Below are 16,249 nucleotides of genomic sequence, written 5' to 3'. Positions count from 1 at the left end.
GTCGTGACAGTATACTCTGGCCATGACAACGGAGGGGTCTGGTGAACCGTCTGCTCGTGACCTACTCCTGCATTTGGCTCAACGAGTGGAGCAACAAGAAGCAGCCCAAGCGCATCTTCTACAATGTGTCCAAGGGATTGCTACCCGCTTCGATACATTTCAGAATGCTGCACCCGCTACACCAGCCATAACCTCTGCGGCATCCACAGCATCCAGTGTGGTTACGGTCTCTACAGCGGCCTCCGGTGTACGCATCCTGACACCCGAAAAGTTTGACGGTGATCCCAAGAAGTGCAGGGGCTTTCTGAACCAATGTGCCATTCAATTTGAGTGCAACCCAGGGGCCTTTTCTTCAGAACGCACCAAAGTAGCCTTTCTCATCTCCCTCCTCAGTGGTCAAGCCCTTGCCTGGGCCTCACCTTTATGGGAACAAGGGGGTCCACTTCTTAATAACTCCAACTCTTTCATTGAAGCTTTCAGGAAAGTCTTCGATGATCCCGGAAGAGTTGCTTCTGCAGCTACCAGCTTGTTAAACCTCCGCCAAGGTGACCTGTCCGTGGGGCAATACGCAGTTCAATTTCGAACCCTGGCTTCCGAGTTAAAATGGAATAACGAAGCACTGGTAGCAACCTTTTGGCAAGGTCTGGTGGACCGGATTAAGGATGAGCTAATTTCCAGAGAACTCCCGGCTGAGTTAGATTCTCTCATCTCCATTTGCATCAAGGTGGATTTGCGCTACCAAGAGCGCACGCAGGAACGCTCTCCTGGCAAACGGTTCATACCACGGCTAGCACCCCAGTTCCAAAATCCCATCCTGCCAGTGGACGAACCAATGCAAGTAGGACGCTCTAAATTATCCCTTGAAGAGAGGGAGAGACGCTTCAAACAACGCCTGTGTCTGTATTGTGGAGATCCGGGACACCTGCTAAGAGTTTGTCCCAAGAAACCGGGAAACTCTTCCTCCTAAACGGTGGCGGGGAGGCCGTTTTAGGAGAATTCACAGTTGCTCCCTATTCTAAAGAAAATTCCCCAGAATTTCAGATGGCTGTCATCCTGAGCACCCCCAAGGGTACCTTTGCCACCACGGCCTTTGTGGACTCCGGCTCCTCCGGGAACTTCATTTAGGCGGATCTAGCTTCGCAGCTCCAAATACCTCTAAACCCATTGCCCCAACCGTTATCTCTGACGGCAGTCGACGGAAGTCGTGTCACTCACGGCTCCATCTCCTCCGTGACTTCTCCTGTTCGGTTGATGGTAGGAGTACTTCATAGCGAAATGATCCAACTTTTAGTGTTGCCGAGGTCCATTAATCCCCTCATCTTGGGGCTACCGTGGCTGAGAAAACATTCTCCTTAGATGGATTGGGACCACGCTCAAGTTATGTCGTGGGGTTCAGGATGTCGCTTTGAATGTCTGTCTAGAGTCTTGCCTCCAAAATGTCAAGTAATGGCTCATTCCGAGCTAACCCACCTTCCTGAGGCCTATATAGAATTCCAAGATGTATTCAGTAAAGTGGAAGCGGAGATCTTGCCTCCTCATCGTCCCTGGGATTGCGCTATTGTTTTATCTCCTGACCAACCCATCCCCAAAGGGAGGACCTACCCTTTATCTCGTCCAGAGACGTCAGCCATGTCTCAATATATTTCAGAAAACCTGAAACGGGGATTTATCCGCAAATCCACTTCCCCAGCGGGTGCAGGGGTTTTTTTTGTTAAGAAGAAGGATGGGTCTCTTCGGCCTTGTATTGATTATTGTCCTCTCAACCGCATCACTGTCAAAAATCGATATCCACTACCTCTCATCTCCGACCTCTTTGACAAACTCAGTGGATCTCAAATCTTTTCCAAACTAGATCTCCGTGGGGCCTATAATTTGATTCGCATCAAAGAAGGAGACGAATGGAAAACGGCCTTTAACACCAGAGATGGACATTTTGAGTACCTGGTGATGCCCTTCGGCCTCTGCAACGCCCCAGCCATCTTCCAAACCTTTGTTAACGATATCTTTCATGACCTGTTATACACTTCTGTGGTAGTGTATTTAGACGATATATTAATATTTTCTAAAGATCTGAAGACTCATCGGGAACAAGTAAAGGAGGTCTTACGTAGACTCCGGAAACATCACCTCTACTGCAAGCTGGAGAAATGTGTGTTTGAGATTAGCCAGGTACCTTTTCTTGGTTTCATTGTGTCGGGTCAAGGTCTTTGTATGGATCCCACCAAGGTGTCAGCTATTCTGGACTGGCCTCAGCCACAAGGCCTTAAAGCTATTCAAAGGTTCATCGGCTTTGCAAACTATTATCGCCAATTTATTCAGGGATTCTCCACCATTATAGCCCCCATTACGGCTTTAACCAGGAAGACTGCCAACCCCAGGGTTTGGTCCTCGGAAGCCATGTCTGCCTTCATAACGTTAAAGAAAGCATTTTCTTCAGCCCCAGTTCTGTCCCAGCCAGATCAAGAACGACCTTTCTTCTTAGAGGTAGATGCATCCTCGGTAGGCATTGGGGCGGTGCTTTTTCAAGAGTCTCCGGCTGGCTCACACAACCCGTGTGGGTTTTTCTCCAGACGATTTCTTCCAAGTGAATGTAATTATGGAATAGGGGACAAGGAGTTACTGGCCATCAAGGCGGCTCTGGAGGAATGGCGACATCTGTTGGAGGGGGCTATATTTCCTGTTACTGTGTTTACCGACCATCGGAACCTAGTGTTCATTCAAGAGGCTCGTTGCCTTAATCCTCGGCAAGCCCGCTGGGCATCCTTCTTTGCTCGATTTAACATGAAGCTCACATTCTGCCCGGGAGCCAAGAACGGACGTGCCGATGCATTATCTCGCTCATTTGACGATTCCGATCGTTTAAGACCGTTGGTTCCTCAGCATATTATTGATCCTTCTAATATCGTAGCCCTTACTAGGACCAAAACGTCCTCTCCTCCTCCAGGCCGGTCATTCGTGGAACCCCATCTCCGGCTCAAGACCCTGCAGTGGGCTCATTCATCCCGCATTGCCGGCCATGCTGGAATAAAGAAGACAACATCGCTGCTTTGCTGACGCTTCTGGTGGCCTAATGTACGTGCCGATGTTGGGAAATTTATTGCTTCCTGCACTACTTGTGCTCAACACAAAACTTGTAGAAGAGTTCCGGCAGGCCTTCTTCGTCCACTCCCTATCCCCGATGCTCCTTGGGAAAGTGTGGCCATGGATTTTATCACAGACCTACCCCTCAGTGCAGGGTTTACCACTATCTGGGTGGTTATTGATCGATTTTCGAAGATGGCACATTTTATTCCTCTAACTGGACTGCCCACGGCCAGTCGTCTGGCAGATATCTTTATCAAGGAGATATTCAGACTACATGGTTGCCCGAAGGAGATCATTTCAGACCGTGGAGTCCAATTCACATCCCAGTTTTGGAGAACCTTTTGTAAGAGATTGAACATAGAATTGAAATTCTCTTCGGGATACCATCCGCAAACCAACGGACAGACGGAGCGAATCAATCAGGATCTCGAGACATTCCTCCGCTGTTTTACCTCCGACAACCAGAATAAATGGTCTCAATTCCTTCCTTGGGCGGAGTTCTCCCATAATCAACACATTCATGAGTCTACCGGATTCTCCCCTTTCTTTATTGTATACGGAAGTCATCCTGTGTTTCCGGATCCTTTTCCAGTGTCCTCTTCACCGGTTCCAGCCGTAGATACTCTTTATCGGGAGTTTTCTCTCATTTGGGCTAAGACTAAGATGGCTTTACTCAAGGCTACTCAGCATCACAAAATCTTTGCAGATCGTCATCGGAGGGCCACTCCTCTCTTAAAGGTGGGAGACCAAGTATGGCTATCCACCCGGGACCTAAGACTAAAGGTTCCTTCTATGAAGATGGCTCCTCGATTTATTGGCCCGTACACCATCATGCAAGTCATTAATCCTGTATGCTTTAAATTGAAACTTCCTCCTTCTCTGAGATGTCATAGTACTTTTCATGTCTCATTACTACGACCAGTGGTACTCAATAAATTCTATCGACCTCCCTGTCGTCCCCCACCAATACAAACCTCTTCTGGAACTGAATTCGAAGTCAATCGGATCTTGGCCTCTCGCATTCTTCGTGGCAAACAGCAATTTCTTGTCCATTGGAAAGGATTTGGCCCAGAGGAGAGATCATGGGTGGACAAGCAGGGCCTTCACGCTCCTAGAATTCTCAAAAAGTTTCTTCAAACAGGAGGAAGAAGAGGAGGGTATACTGTCAGGCGCCGTCCGCACGGCCGCCTGACTGCCTGACCGCGCGTCTGGTTGCTATGCAACCAGACGCATCACTTCCGGATCCCCCCTGCCATCTGACTCCTCGCTGTATGACGCGCCCCGTTGCTAGGCAACGGGACGCTATGTGGATTCCCGGCGGCAGGTATGACAGCGCTGCAGCGCTGATGCTGATTGGGTCACCACACTATTTTAACCTCTTCCTGTCCTCTAATCAGTGCCAGAGTATCAGGTCTTCCTGTCTCCAGCGTTTGAGTGTACCAGTTGCTGTATTTGTTCCTGACATTCCTCGTGCTGCTTGTGACCCTTTTGACCCGGACCGTTTGACCACCCCTATCTGGATTCTGCCTTTGTACTGCGCTCCCTGAAAGTTACCATTCTTCTGGATTTCCCTTTGTACCTCCTCTACCTGAACGTTGCTGAACCGGCCTGTCTGACACCCCCTTGTATCTCGCTGTGGATTTTAGGAAGGACCGCGACCTGCGTGTCCCTGCAGCGGAGTCCATACTTCCTTGCGGGGGTTCCTGGTGAATACCAGGGGCATGTTAGACTCCGCGCCTTCCTCTGAGTTGCGCCAACAACAGCAGGTACCCACTATCAGTCATACACCCACTACCAGTCGTGACATCAAGTGTAGGGCAGGGAGAGTAGTGTGGCCCCAATCTCCTTATCGATGTGTCATGCTCTGCAGGAGGCGATGGGAGGTACCGGATGGACAGGCGTGTAGTGAGCTGTTGGCCTATACCCATCACACGCAGCTACAGATGAGCAGAATTAATAGGCCTTATGGCTCAGGTAGGGTGGTGGGCATGGCCCAATAAGTTGAGGGTACGGCAGAGATGCTTATGCACTCTGAATTTAGGAAGTGGGGGTTCCCGGGAGTGGAGGCTTTCTTTGTCGACCCACATGGGGAGCCGGATCACGAGGACAGAGATGATTTGCTGCGAAAGTATGGTCATTTACAGAATTATTTTGCATCAGCCAGAGAAAAGTTATATAAGGGTCGGAATGTGGATATGTTTACCATTACCAAGAGAGCCAAAAATGTCACAGCTGTGACACTGTCAAATAGAGTGGAGGTTAGGCCACTGTAAAGACATACTGCAACTGGCTGAGTGGGGCATATCTCTTTGTGACCTGCTACAAGAAGACTTGTCCCAGGGAATATATGGATGTGCTCAAGTCCAGCGACACTACATACTACACGTCGACTTTGATGTCAACCGTGGCACACTAAAGCAACACGAAATCTTCAAAAACTGTCCCGTAAAGCAGAAGGTCACTGGCGTAAATCTCGCACCTCTAATGACTTCTTCACATATACTTCTGTCTACCACTCCTATTGAAATGCTCTGGACACTGCAAAACAAACATACTTCCAATCTCTTATCTATGCTCAGGCTTCTAACCCCAAACGCCTTTTCAATACATTTAAATATCTTCTCAATCCTCCCACCCCGAACCCTCCATCTACTATCAGTGCTCAGGATCTTGCTTCCTACTTCAAGGACAAGATTGACAAGATCAGACTAGAAATGGTATCCTCTTCCTCGACAAGCAATCAGCTCAATTCCTTCCCACTACCCTCTGACACCCTTTCTTCATTTGACCACACAAATGAAGAGGAAATTTCTACACTCTTCTTATCTTCCTACTCTACCTCCTGTCCTCTTGATCCTATTCCCTCGCAAATTGGTAGATCCCTGTTTTTTGTGCTCATTTCACCTCTAACTCAAATCTGTAATCTCTCAGTCTCTACTGGCATCTTTCCATCACTATACAAGCACGCAGTGATTACTCCTATTCTAAAAAAACAAAACTCCGACCCAAACTCTCTTTCAAATTACCGTCCCATCTCTCTGCTCCTATGCCCCTCCAAGCTTCTAGAGAGACTTGCCTACACTCGCCTCACACGCTTTCCTTCAGCTAACAACCTGTTGGATCCTCCTCAGTCTGGCTTTCGCTCTCAACACTCCACAGAGACTGCGTTGACCAAGGTTGTCAATGATCTGATCACTGCTAAAACTGAACACAATTACTCTCTCCTAATTCTCCTGGATCTCTCGGCTGCATTTAACACCGTTGACCACTCTCTTCTCATGCAAACACTGCAATCCCTAGGTCTTCAAGACACTGTTCTATCCTGGTTCTCATCCTACCTCTCTAATCGCTCTTTCACTTTTAATTTCTCTGGAGCAACCTCTGCTCCGCTTTCCCTATCAGTTGGAGTACCACAAGGCTCAGTGCTAGGTCCTCTGCTGTTCTCTATCTATACCGCTTCTCTTGGAAATCTAATAAGTTCCTTTGCTTTCAGTATCATCTCTATGCGGATGATACCCAAATCTATCTATCCTCTCCTGATCTCTCGACATCTGTGTTGTCCCATGTAACTGACTGTCTTTCTGCCATATCATCTTGGATGTCCTCTCGCCAAATCAAACTTAATCTTTCTAAAACAGAGTTAATAATATTCCCACCCACCAACAAGAGCATACCTGACATTTCTATCTCTATTGATAACATAACCATAAATCCCACCCCACAAGCTCGCTGCCTAGGTGTAATCCTTGACTCACACCTATCCTTTGTTCCCCACATTGACTCTATATCTAAATCCTACTACATTCATCTAAAGAACATTTCTAGAATTCGTACATATCTCACGCAAGACACTGCAAAAACCTTTATTCGTGCACTTATCATCTCCCGCATTGACTATTGCAATTCCCTCCTTACTGGTCTTCCCAAAAACAAACTCAAACTCAAATCTATTTTGCATGCTGCGGCAAGACTGATTTTCATTGCAAATTGTTATTCCTCTGTTGAATCACTCTGTATGTCTCTACACTGGCTGCCTGTTTTGTACCAAATCCAATATAAAATACTTTTACTAACCTACAAGGCTATCAACAAAGCTGCACCAACATACATCTCCTCTCTTGTCTCAAAATATCTCCCAACTCGGCAACTCTGTTCTACACAAGATCTGCGTCTCTCATCCACCCTCATTACATCCTCCCATTCCCGGTTACAGGACTTTTTTCGGGCTGCACCCACTCTATGGAATCCTCTCCCTCGCACAGTAATACTCTCCTCTGGTCTACAAACTTTCAAGCGTTCTCTGAAAACCTACCTCTTCAGACAAGCTTATAATATTCCTCAGCCACCCTCTTAAACTCGCTACCTTTAGCCTGTTACACAATTGCACACAAGACAACTATCCCCTGACCAAAATTGTTTTGTGACGGGATCATTTAGCTTATGAGTCACTTTTACCTTTGCAGTCTGGCTGGGCCAAAATGCAAATTGTAGACTTAACCTCATGTGTCAAACTCCCATTGTCCCATAGATTGTAAGCTTGCGAACAAAGCCTTCTCAACTCTTTGTCTGTTTTGCCCAGTTTGTTTATTAGTTTATTATCTTTGTCCCCAATTGTAAAGCGCTACGGAATATGTTGGCACTATATAAATAAATGATGATGATGATGATGATGATGATGATGATGATGATGAAGTACCTCCACCTAATACATGAAATGTTCGAGACTTTCAGGTTTGGAACCTGGCTCAATTACGACGAGCAGTTCTGGGCCAAGTATGATGGTCATCCGAGCCTTATGTTTGGGTTTAAGGACATCGAGAAATGGTTGAAGGTCTCACAAGAGGGCTGGGTTGGCATCTTTGCTGCTGCTAACTGATGGACTCCATGGCGGGACATTTCAGCAAGTGTGGAAATGTTTCACTTTTAACAATGTCCAATGTGGGCATCGCAGAGCGTGTAGCTTCACCCATGCCAGCCTGCACTGTAAGGCTAGTCATACAGCCAAGGCATGTGATCTTACATACATATGATTTCCAGCACAAGAAAAAATCTTTCCAATTAATGTATATTTTCAAGATATGATTTAATATATCTCCTATTATAGCCAAGGCATGTGACAAACCCACAAAAGGGTGTGGGGATAGGAGCCCTGAACCCCCCTGTACTTTGTAAGGCCATGTCCCCCATTAAATTTGCGAGCTTGGCCTGTTAGCTGGCCTGTTATTCCTGGAAGTCGAACACTGATTCTCTGCGTTATGGCTTTCAGAATGGGTTTCACTTGCCTGAGGAGTTTGTGGGGACCTTCGTCATTAAAAATTTGAAATCTGCCTTTCTGTATCCTAGGGTTTTGGCACAGAAAGTGGGCAAGCAGGTGGCATTGGGGCACATGTAAGGCCCTTTTCTGGAGCCTTCGTTGAGGGACCTGGTGGTCTCCCTGATCGGGGTGGTGCTTAAGATGGCAGCGGGAAAGTTGTGATTAATTCAATATTTGTCGTTTCCACCTGGAGAGTCTGTTAATGGCTCTATTTTTGTAGCGTGTTAAGTTGGGTGAGGGTTTTTATGTGGATGAGTACCTATCAATTAGATGTGCAGTGTCTTGCTCCATTTTTGAATGCTTAAGCAGTTATCACATTGGTGTCAACTGAGAACAGGGAAGGCCTGTGGGTTTGGGACATGTTTCTGCAGGATTTCAATGGGGTGTGTATGGCTCGACCTCCCAATATCCAGTCAGGAGTTACAGCTGTTCATGGATGCGGTGGGATTGGTTGTGTATGGGGCCTTTTTTTCACCCCTAGTTCTAGTGGTAGAACTGTGCGCCCCAAAGTCCCAGGGTAAGCAGGTCATGTTCTGGTGCAATAACTTGGGTTTGATAAATGTGATCAATAGGTGGAGCAATTCTTTCCTCCAGTCATTGACTTGTTGTGGTGGCTTGTGTTGCACTGGCAATAGCACAATGTTATCTTTAGTGCTTGGCATGTTCCGGGTGTGGGGATCGGGCTGGCTGATGCCTTGTCCAGGGGTGATTGGGCCAAGTTTTGGTCTCTGGTGCCGGCCCTCACTGGTTCCCCTTGTCCTGTTTATGTCTGGTAGATTGTGATATTGTATTGTGATAGTGGAGTAGAGGGTCTAGCTGAGTCGTCACTGGCCCATGCCACGCTGCGTAAATACCGGTTGGCTGTGTCTCGTTTTCCGGGATGATGTTCCTAGAGATTGTGAAGATTGGCACAAGTGGATGCTAGAAATTGCATGGACCAGTTATGCATCGGGTATCTCTGGCAAGTATCTCATCTTTCTAAAAATTGTATATTGAGGTCAATGTTGTCAAGAGATTCCTCATATCTCGGGTGCTACATGGATGGGCATTGAGGTTTTGCTTAGGGCGAATGCTGGTGTGGTGCGTGATGATTTTTAGAGTGGTTATCGCGGATTTATATGTAATTCTTTGGAGTCTTTAGGGTGAGCAAGTTGCTTGTCTCTGTGTGGTTCACTCCATTACCAGGAATGCTAGCTGAGCAAGTTGTTCTGGAACTGGATTCCATTTTTGTGCAAGGTGTATCACTCCAATCGAACCAGTTGTGTAGGGGACGATTGGCAAATCTCTTGCTCCGACACAGTTGCTTGGTAGTGACTCATTTTTTGGATCTACATCCAAGGGATGCAATGCCGTGGCTGGTTCATCGTGATGTGTCTCCCCTCACGCTATCAGTTTATAGTGGTTTTTAAGAGCCCTGGGATTGGATAGTGCTCAATTTGGCACGCACTCCTTTAGGTTTGGTGTGGCCAAGTCTGCAGCCCTGGAGGGGCTTCAGTGTTGTTCATTCAGGAGTTAGGCATGTGAACGTCCACTGTGTATAGCCAGTATGTGAGTCCTTTTCTTCTGTCTTAAACTCTTCTTGTTTTCTCTGCTCTCTCTGGGTAGACACATGGCTTATGTTGCTTTCTGCTATTGGGAGCAGGAGCACCAAGGGATTTCTCCAGATTTTTACTCTAAAGTGTGGCACCACAAAACTTTTATGGTTTTTACATTTGCCTGTTTCACCTGTTTTTTCCTTGCTTTTTTTTCTCTCCATTCCCTGTTGGTTTGTAGGGATCCTGTACTGCTGTGGTGTGCTTAACATAAGATTGTGTTTACTGCCTTATAGTGCATGTGACTCCACTGCAGATCTGACTCGTCACTCCTTTCTGCATGAGCCACTTTCCATGGGGTGGCTCATGATACTTCCTCCTTTCTGCACCATGTGGATGTGTATTGGTTGGGGCAGTAGGGGTTGAGGATGATATTCAGATTGAGCACCCCTTCATTAGGTTTCAGAACCCCTGTCTCAATATGTCTGATGGGGAGCACCTAACTGAGGAAGGTATGTCTATTTATTGGGGAGATATAAGGCGGTTAAGTTGGGGTCATTTGTGAGAAGTATGATGGCGGGTCTCAGTTCAGAAGGGAACGTGAAGTTGCAAGAGAACACTGTACAGTTGGCGGGTGAGGTTGACGTGGCACACATTACTTGAATTGAGGCATTTGGAACCCGTTTCCTTCAAAGAGTCAGCTAAGGTTTAGTGTAAGTACTGCCCCTGAGGGCTTGTGTTATGATTAACCCAGAAGGGTTTGAGTTCTGGAATGCCTCGAATTATTGTGCTCATTTAGCACAATAATGTAAAGAATGGGGTGTAAGAGTGATGGGACTTACATTGTATAAACAAAAACAAACACTCTTGCACCCCATTCTTTACATTAATTAATTCCAACTTGTGTCAAGTGAGTCCCAGATCTCCCATGACTGCAAGTGCTTGGGAAAGACTTGCCTTTTGTTAGGAACCCCTGTAGCCGGCACAACACAACCCGGAATCTACTCTGCCAATCAGGTGTTCACTAGAGCCCCTGATGGTGGGGGCAGACTGACAGAGGGTCATGAAGTGTGTACCGGCAAGCGGAGTGAGGTCCAAGCAGAGGTCAAGGGCCGGCAGCAGACAACAGTACCAGTAAACAAGCCTAGGTCAGGGGTCACAAGCGGATAGCAGAAACGGTAACAGGCCAGAGATCAGGGTCACAGGATACACAAGTGAAGTCCAATTCAGAGCCAAGGGTCATACACGGGAAATCAGTAGAGGTTCAGTAGACAGGAACGGGAACAAGCAGGTCAGCAGACTGGAGTGCAGAAGCTATAACCGGCAATGAGGTAGTGGACCTCATTGCCTTAAATATCAGTACCAGCCAATCAGAGCCTGGCAGTGGGATCACATGGACAGAGGTCCTGATACAAATTAGTTACTTAATTAGCCCACAGGCTTACCTATTCCTGTGCCTGCGCCCGGCTGTCCCCAGCCGCCGGTACGCGGCGCTGCTGTAGTTAGCGTCCGGCCGGAAGTGACGTCCCGGTCGTCATAGCGACGGCCGGGACGCCTGCAGACAGGAGGTGAGAGTCGAGGCGGTGCCTGCGGCCGCCGTGACTGCTAACACCTTTAAAAGCTGTGTGCAGGTAAGCCTTAAGCCCAGATAAAATAGCATCACATTTGATCATGTTAGGACTGACCAGATTGGTAAGACTTTGGCTTGAGTTGGTCAGCTTAACATATATTGCATTATGTGGAACTAAGATTCCCTGTTTTTGATATAGAACAGTATTTAGTACAGTATTAATTATGTGTTTGGAGAGTGTAGAGTATCCCTGTTTTTTTGCCTATATATGTATATATATAAATATATATAAATATATATATATATATATATATATATATATATATATATATATATAAAAATATATATATATATATATATATATATATATCTAATATATATAAGCCTAGTGGCGTGTGTTAGTCTGTGTCTGGAAAAAAAACCAAGCTGCAGCGCCACCTGCTGGGCAGAGTGATACACTGACCTACTAAATTCTTAGTGTGTGTGGGGAAAAAAAAACTCAGAAAGGGCTGAAATTTGGTATACTAAGATGTTTTTAATTTGTTAATTTAATTAGTTAATTGTTAAAAGTGTTTATAAAGCTTTTAAAAAAATATATATATATTTCTTGAAGGAGAAGTGACAGTTGGGAGTGGTTGGTGGTTGCCAGGGGTGACAGTTGGGAGTGGTTGGTGGTTGCCGGGGGTGACAGTTGGGAGTGGTTGGTGGTTGCCGGGGGTGACAGAGCGAGAGGAGTGAGATACTCAGGACCGCTGAGAGAGATCCCTGTGTCTGGATAGACATCTGGATAGATGTGGCGATAAAGATGAAGGATGAGGTGATGGAGAAAAATGATGAGGTGGTGACATGTGGACAAAACCACGTTAAAAAAGGGCACTTGCGTCGGGAAGTAACGCTCTTCCCCTGAGGAGGCCTGGGCTAGGCCCAAATGCATGACAAGAACCTTTTTAACACCTTAAGTAGCTTGATTTGACTAGAATGCATGAGTATCATGCACGGGTTAACTTGTATGTATATATATATATATATATATATATATATATATATACACACATTATATATTATATAGACACATCCATCAAGATAGGGCTGTGGGAGGAGTGTAAAATATTTTAAACTGTCTTCTTTTGTACAGGGTGGCTGATGCCAGACAGAGGCCGTTGTCTACTTTATCATTAGGGTCTGAAGAAACTGTGTGCATCCTGATAATAAAAGCAAAGTAAAAAGCAGAAATATGTCCATGTGTGCATTACCAGAAGTGTGCCCTTGTCACTATATCTATATCTATATCTATATCTATATCTATATACATAGATACACACACATAATAAAAGTGGTGCTAAAATCTACAAATTCTATTAGTTGAGAAATCAATAAGTAGTGTATTAGAGCAACAATATAACAGTCATAGGCTAGAAACAGCAAACTGCATAAGCACATTGTGCATTAGATGTATTGTGAAATAATGGTTGTTCACCTAAATTGCACTGGCTCTTACAGATAACATAAATTCTCCAATAAAATCCTGAATAATTTAAAGAGAAATAACTGACTATACCAGTGAAAAAGATGAATAATGTAAGTAATATAGTATAGCATTGCAATACATGGCAACACTTTTGAGTTGCAGTATGTTATAGAGATATGTGTTTATTGATTGACCACATTTTGTTTCAGGGTTATAATTATTTATTTTCTATGATTTATTTCAATATATATGAATATTGCAAGCAAACACTCACAAGCAATAGCTATACGGATCACATCAAATAAAAAGTTTATTGTAAATATGTTTTATTTATATGATGTATATATTTTATACATTTTGAATGTTTGTTTTATGTTTTAGTTCATTCGAATTCAGATTTATCCAGTAAAACCAAGCTTTATTATCTATGTATCGCTGGCAACACATGCTGCGGTACAGTACCACTGATTGGCCCCATATTGTGTGGCCCAAAAACACTGCAATTACTGATAATAATCAGATTGAAGTAATTTACAGAATCCCCATTGTTTATTCATTCTACTCTGCCGATACACTTTTAATAAGACCTACTGCATAGCAGTACATATAAAAACAATTTCCACAATTGTCTCCGGAGTTATAATCACTACCACCAGCTCTAGTAACTGGGAAAAAAACAGTGAGAATAAGAATGCTGCTAACTTAATTGTGAAGTTTCATAGTTGATAAAAATGAAGTTTCATAGTTGTTAAATATTATTGGCTAATTACAAATCCAGAAAATATTGTTTAAAGATAATAAGACCCATATCAATTTTTCTGAGTCATAGGTGGAGCAGGAATCAAATGTTAATCTAAACAGTATAGAAAACGGTTTACCACCACTGACAGTGTCGGACTGATCCGCCGGGGAGCAGGGGTATTCCCCGGTGGGCCCCGACGCCTGATGGCTCCGCCCTCTTCGTTGGTGGGGCGAGCAGGGTACTTTAAAGAAAAAATAAATAAAAAAATCACATGATCGTGGCGCCTGCGCCTCTCCTCCTTCCCTCCTCCATTTGCACTGAATGCTGCATGTGATGACGTCACGCCCGAAATTCAGTGAGAAATGCCGTACAGAGGAGCCAGCAAGCAAGAAGACAGAAGACGAGAAGAGAAGAGAAGAAAGAAGCCAATAGGAAAGTAAGTAAAGGAATGGAGGCATAGGTGGGAAAGCAGGATGTCACATAGTGATAAAGGGAGGGGGGAGGAAAGCAGGAGGACACAGAGTGATTGTCACGGGCACTAGGAGTCTTGCCCAGGAATTCACCAGATGACTGGGCTTACCAGAGTAGTGAAGTTAACACAACGGTCCTCTGGTAGCAGGGTGACTAGCGGAACATGTATCACAGCAGATGGAGAGAGAATGCCAATAAAGAATAGGAAAGTCAGTGACTTGCAGCAATCTTGGTCAATGAGTAAGCGACTAGCTGATATTGTGGAAAGGCAGATTTGAAAACGGAGATCAGGGTGGACGTGAGCAGATGCGTGGAGGTAGTAGGGAAGTCAGTGTTCTGCGTACAGCAAGTTGTACCACTGCTATGGTGAGAAGACTTGTCCAGGTGCAGGTAGGTAGCGGGGAAGTCAGTGGTCTGTGTACAGCAAGTTGTACCACTGCTTATGGTGAGAAGACTTGTCCAGATGCAGGTAGGTAGCGGGGAAGTCAGTGGTCTGCGTACAGCAAGTTGTACCACTGCTTAATAGGTGAGGATGTGTACAGGTGTCGATGAGTGGAGGCATACAAAGGATAATATGATGCAGACACTGAGAGCACAGAGGAACTTGATCCCAATAGCTATGCAGCGTATCCAGCAAAGTCTATAACGGTATGTGGCGCTGCTTGGTAGAGACTTGCTCAGCACTGATATGCAGGCCAATAAAGGATAGTCAATCACAATTATGCATATAATGACTGAGTAGTACGGTTAATTCCAAACAGATATGCAGCATAACAATAACAGTCTATAGCGGGTATGGATACCGCTGCTGAGAGTGGAAAAGTCAATAACAGATAGGCATACCGCTATTCAGTAGAACAGTCTGTCCACAGGAAGATGCAGGGACTGCAGAGACGCTGAACGGCAGAGACGAGTGTAGGAAACACAGGTGAGTAGATCCGGTAATAAGAGTCCAGCTGAGGACACAAGCAGGAAACAGGAGACTGTAGCAGGTATGGAAACCAGCGATGAGTAGCACAGGGAATCCACAGGAACTGAAGACACTAGTAGTACACAGGAGACAGTAGCGGGTATGGAGACCAGCGATAAGTAGAACAGGAATCAGCAGGAAACTGAAGACACTAGTAGAACACAGGAGACACCTTCAGAGACTCACAGGGAATGAGACTCAAGATCAGGCAATGAGTTAATGAGCACAGGTGCCTTAAATAGGGAGAGTTGCCTGATCAACCAATTAGATTAAAAGCAACAGTCATAAGAGTTCTTGGGTGCTGCGCATGCGCAGTCCATTAGGATGGCGGACGGCCGCGGTTTAGGACAGGTGCCGGCAGGAAGGCTAGGGAGCCACGCAGCAGCGTAGAGGCACTCACGGTCCGGTGAGTGACAGTGATGAAGAGAGAGGGGGGAGGAAAGCAGGATGGCACAAAGTGATGAAGGGAGGGGAAGGGAAAGTTGGATGGCACAGAGTGATAAAAGAAGAGGGGGAATCAGGATGGCACAGAGTGATGAAAGAGGGGGGAGGAAATTAGGATGACATAGAGTGATGAAGGGCGGGAAGCAGAATGGTACAGAGTGATGAAGGGGTGAAGCAAGATGGCACAGAGTGATGAAGGACAGAAGCAGGATGACACAGAGTGATGAAGCAGGGGAAACAGGATGGCACAGAGTGATGCAGGGGGGGAAGCAGGATGGCACTGAGTGATGAAGAAAAATGTGGTGAATGGGGGAGCATGGATGATGAAGGGGGGCCAGAAGAAGGGGGAGAAAAAGCAGCATGGGTCAGTGTGATGAAGGGAGGACAGGTGAAGGGGGCAGCTAAATCAGCATGAAGGGTGCAGTGTGATCATAAGGGGACAGAGAATGGTGAAGATGATGAAGGGGCACAGTAATGTGTGTGTGATGGCACAGGGGGATTGTGGCAATGTAGTATGTGTGTGTAATGGCACAGGGGGCTTGTGGCAATGTAGTATGTGTGATGGCACAGGGAGCTTGTGGCAATGCAGTGTGTGTGTGTGTGATGGCACAGGCGGTTTGTGGCAATGTGTGTGTGTGATGGCACAGGGGACTT

This window comes from Mixophyes fleayi, chromosome 2 (genome assembly GCF_038048845.1).
Source record: "Mixophyes fleayi isolate aMixFle1 chromosome 2, aMixFle1.hap1, whole genome shotgun sequence".
Taxonomy (NCBI): Eukaryota; Metazoa; Chordata; class Amphibia; order Anura; family Limnodynastidae; genus Mixophyes; species Mixophyes fleayi.
This window is presented reverse-complemented; position numbering follows the sequence as displayed.